Genomic DNA, 5,276 nt, shown 5'->3' on the forward strand with positions numbered 1-5,276 from the left:
TTACTACTGTCAGCTTCCTTTTCAGTAGGACAACTAACAACATGTTAGTACTTCAGCATAAAACAAATATACTGTGGTGATAAAAAAGCACTGTTTCCAAGTTTTTCAGACTGAAGTTTTACGAGAGAGAAAGCAGAGCACCAACATAAAATATAGTCCTTCAAAATGTGCTTTTTCTTTTGCCACATTATTCATTTGGGAGCTTTTAGTTCAGAAGTCAGAGACGTGCTTAGCCGGATATCTGATTGTTTGCTGGGCCTCATCCCACATTTCTCTAACATTACTCACATTTTTTGTGCAGGAAGAGGGATGAGGATTTTATACTTAAAGGCAAAAGGGAGGAAGAAGTGTTTGCAGCACTATGTAGGAATTATAATGCTTAGACCTCTGAGTCCAAATGATTCCCACATATCCCGTCCACAGAAGGAGAAAGAAATCAGGCTGATGCCTGGACTCCTCTGCCTTTGCACTGGTTAGGACCCAGGGATGAGCTGGGACCTCCCCAGGCCATCCAGGCAGGACCCCCCAGCACTGCGCAATGGATGCTCGGCCCAAAGGAAGATGCTCTGCATACAAACATCCCGGCAGCAACCAGCAGCATCACCTCCGCCTGCCAGCCTCCCCACAGGGAATTACCTTCTGTCCTGCTTTCACAAGCTGAACTGCCTTAAGGCAACCTTAAGCCAGGAATCACCTGCCCTTTCCCAAAGCAAAACACCTCCGCTTCCCGCTCCGAGTGAGGGGACCATCTGATGCAGCGCTGGCATCACCACTTTCCAGTCACAATTCCCTAAAAATTAGGCCAAACTGCAAATAATTTTATTCCTTTTATCCTGCCTGACTGCAGGACGATCTGGACACAGTGATTTATTCCCCCCTGGCAATACACTTTTGAATTGATTTTAAAGCCCATTTTTGGAGGCACGGGCACCGTGGCTGCAGAGACCACGGTTCAACCATCAAATTGTACTGCTGCATGAACCCAGGCAACGCTAACGCTCCATGCCTGTTTCCCCCGCGCAGAGTTACCCACTGGTACCCAAACCCTTCAGGACACGCATCCCTCCCCATACCTAAAGGATGCATCTCCGCCTGCCTGCGCTGGGGTTTCCCATCAGGGCCAGGTAGCAGGAAAACTGGCAGCAGGATGGCAAGCAGCTTTCCCCCAGGATGCTCGTAAGGCGAGGGTTTAAAACAGGGGTCAACGCACAGAGGTAAAGCTGGAATGGAAAGGTCACCCCTGCTGCAGGGCAACTGTAGAGAGGGGGTTAAGCACCGCCCTCCCCAAATCCCTGCTGCAGGGCCCTGCATTCTTCTGCTCAAATAGCGTGCTGGGCTAAAGCTTTTTTTGCTCACTGTTTCCATGCCTGGTCATGTCCTGCATCCGGGATTTGGTGAACATTGCAGAGCAGGAGCTGGAGAGGCACCAGCTGCTCCAGCCAGTCGCACCTCCGAGGAGCCACAGGGCTATCCTGCTGCAGGGCAAGGTGCTAAAAATCAGGCAGAGGAACAAAAAAACCCAAGCCCTGCTCACCCAAAAGCATTTGGGATCTGTGCTCCATGTCAACATGCAATTTTTACACACCTCCTGGAAAAACATCTCGCATTCCCTGCAGGTCCGAGAGCGAGGATGCGCTGAAGAGCACAGCACATCCCCTGGGGACTTGAATGAGTCGGTGTGTGTCCCCCGTTGCCGCGGTGGAGTTGCGACCTTGTTTCGCAGGATCTCACCAGGCGCTGCAAGAGTCCAGATGGACTGTCTGGCTAATTGAGTTAATTAAAGCGTTTTTCGGCAGCGATTAACTTTCAGGCGTGCCGCTCCAGAGCGGCTCCAGCTCTCTCCAGGGAGCACGGGCCACACCTCGGGAGCAGCAGGAGAGACAGGAAAAATTACATGGAAGCACTTACTGATGGCACCGAGCTGCTTCTCAGCAGCATTTGCTGACTCCAAGCAGCTTACAAAAAAAAACCCCAAAAAACCCCAAAAACCCCAGAAAAACCCCCAAACCTTCATGTATTTTTCACCTCCAGGTTGAGCAGGACAGACTCCACATGGAGAAGACCCAGGCAAGGCTGTAGCAGATGAATGCATGGGAGGAGGCCCACCACCCTGATGTCCCAATCCCAGAGCATCTTTCCCCGGGTCTGGCGCAAAGCAGACGTCGTAAGCTCCGGGAAACCAGCAACGCTGCCCGTAACTCTTGGGACGATAAGCTGGTCAAGGCCAGAGCCGGCAGCACGAGCTATCCGTTTTGCTGACGAGGTAATCGCCATCTCCCAGGGACAGTAAATACTTTGTCTGTCTGTGGCCCTTGCCCGGAGATAACCAAGCAAAATGCTTGCGAAGACCAAAAGAAAGGCTTGCTTTGTGGCTGCTGCTGTTTCACTCCCCGACAAGGAGGACGGCTGCTGCGAAGTGCTGGAAAGGACACGGGTCCCAGGAAGCTGGTATTAAAAAAAACAAAAAACAAACCACTCAAAAAACAACCCACCCCATTGCTGGGGACCCCACGCTTTCATTCCCTTTCCCCAGAAACCTACTTGTCCTCCTTTTTCCGAGCAAACAGGCAATGAATGCCTACAGAGGTACCACTCATCCGGAGGTTGTTCCAATAAATCTGCAGCCAACAACATCCATAGGTAAGGAGGAGCCAGAGCTCAGGAAGACAAGCTGCAGGATGCAACCCCCATCTCCTCCTCTCTTTTTTGCGGGATGCACCCACCCGTCTCCTCTTTTTTTTCCTAACTCCAAACCTTATGAATTGCAAAAGACCGGTTGCTCCCAGGCCACGTGCATTAGGAACTATTCCCTATGCTTTCTTACTAGCTCAATCTGCACCAAAGGCACAGCCACATGCACAGAAAAAAATGCTAATGATGGTTTTTGTGAGCAAGGGGGTAAAAAAAAGCATGGAAGGGTTTGGGGCGGGAGGCACGGTGCTTGGGGGAGAGAGAAGAGCAATTTCCAAGGTTCAGTTTGCATGTATGCTGCCGGCTGGGAAACACTTCTCATGCCGCCAGAGAGCAACCCCGCCCCGGCACAGCTAATCTGATGGGAGGTTTTCAATGCGGCGGCCAGGATGCGAGGGGCTGGGGAGGGAGGCTGGCGAAGGGGGGAAAGAAAGCAAGGAAATGCCACAGAGGTGAGGACGCTTTTTCTGGCCGGGTGAAGGCTTGTTTTGTTTCCCTCCCTTCAGCTAGCTGCCATTTTCCGGAAGCTGGATCAGTTACAAAAAAATGAAAAGTTTCTCTTTGTTTAATTATAGCTGCAGTAGCCCTTGCGCCGAGGGACCCAGCGTCCCCGCCAGCTGCTCTGGGAACGGATGTGAACAAACACGACAGCACGGCAGCGGGGAATAACGCGGGAGTTAAGCTTTAACATCTCCCACAAAGACGCCACCCAAGCTCAAACATTATTTTTACTCCCGGAGGCATGTGAGACCTGGGAGACTCTGGTCTCAATTCCCTGTGTGACCACCGTGTTGGTTATTCAAATTCCTGCTCTTTTTGCTCCCTTCCTCCACCCTTTACCTGGTGTAGGTGTCTTCTAGATGGACAACTCAAGCACCTTCTCCCACTGCGCTGAGCAAACCAACGGATGCTCCAGCCAGCTCTGATGCTTGCCGAAGCCACATCTGCACTGATGCCAATCTGCAGCCAAGAGGTCCAACCAAACCCAGCCATGGACTTATTCCAAATTCAACCCCCCTAACTCAATGTAACATGGCTCATGCTCCACCCGAAGCCCCAAAACTTTGCTGGTGCAATGCTATCAGGCTGGCAGCTCTAAGCAGGACGTGCTGTGGGCCACCACCACGGAGGACCATCATAACTGGCAATGAACCTTGCAAAGCCCTCGCCGAGCTCGCTGGCAAGCTAACGGCAGCAACGACCATAAAACATTGCCTGCCTTGCTCTTCCACCGACTGAGCTGGGCACGTACCATTGTTCAACTCCAAAAAAGCCTCTTCTGTTCCTAAGGAAACAGCCAGCGTCGTTCAAACAAGGCCACACACCATGCAAACACATTCCCCCTAAAAGACGACCTAAAGCACTTTATACAGGCGGCAGAGTCAGGCTGGCTAGGCACGAAAGGAGAAAGGCGGCTGCTGGATTTACCGCCAAAGAGCAAGCTGAGGAGAGGGAAGTGATAGCTTTGCACGAGGCTCGTTTGCAGCATGGGATGAGCAACCCAGCCTAACAACTACATACCACAGCCACGTTTCTTTGCTGTGTCGAAAGGGTGTTTCCTGGAGTCAGCTAAAAAACATCTGGTTTTGCTTTGTGGCAGATATCTCCCCTTTTGAAAATGATGGGATGCTCCCCAGGGCAACCCTCCCATGGGGCAGGAGAGGGGGCAGAGGAAGCAACTTCAGAGCCTGTACAGAACTGTGAAAAGGAAAGGCTTCCACATTATTATTATTATTATTATTATTATTATTATTGCAGCTTTCTCCCCGTCATTTAACAGGACTGCAAACCAGACATGCATTACTGTCCCTCCAGTTTGCGCAAAAGCACCTGGATGATGAAGAAACACAGGAGAGATTAAAAAAAAAAAAAAAGTGACTCAGCCACCTTCCGCCTCTGTATTTTAATATATACAGGTTTGAGGCTACAAAGTTACTCTCACATCCATCGTTTGCACATGCAGGCAGTGTGGCATCAGCCGAGCCCTTGCTGGTGAAGAGGAGATGGGATGCAATGTGCACCGCCTCCCTGCTGATGGGTCTGAAGCAACATCTCGTCCAGGTAGAGCAGGAGCAACTATTCGTGTAGGAGCATGCAGGAACATTTAGCCCTAGGACTTGCAATTCATTTTCTTCTCTCGGTAATGAAAGTGTTAGCTCCCCAGCAGCCCGTTGATACGCCAGCTGGGAATGACTACCTCTCGGCACCGAAAATAAACCCTTGCACAAATCCAAATGAAATCAGCAGGTTAAAAATAGAAATATCTCGGGGGAGGGGAGGGCACTGGCCAAGGGGTTCTTAACGGAGGAGCAGCAGACTGGCCAGCCCATAGACAGTGCTAGGTTTCCACCAAAAAAATGGGATTAAAGACAGTAGATGCTGCTTGTGGGACACCAGTGATTTCTTCAAAAAACATGCAATTACCCAAAATGTCAGCCTTGCTAGCAGAGGAAAAAAATGTGAATCCTAGGACAGGACGAAAGAGTTGGAAGTTTTACGGTCAGCTCTTTGACCCATTAAAAATCGACTTTACCCTGGAAACACTGCCAACACACACAGGGGAGCATGGCTGCCTGCTGGACCTG

The sequence above is a fragment of the Pygoscelis adeliae genome, unplaced genomic scaffold (assembly GCF_000699105.1).
Source record: "Pygoscelis adeliae isolate BGI_AS28 unplaced genomic scaffold, ASM69910v1 Scaffold63, whole genome shotgun sequence".
NCBI lineage: Eukaryota > Metazoa > Chordata > Aves > Sphenisciformes > Spheniscidae > Pygoscelis > Pygoscelis adeliae.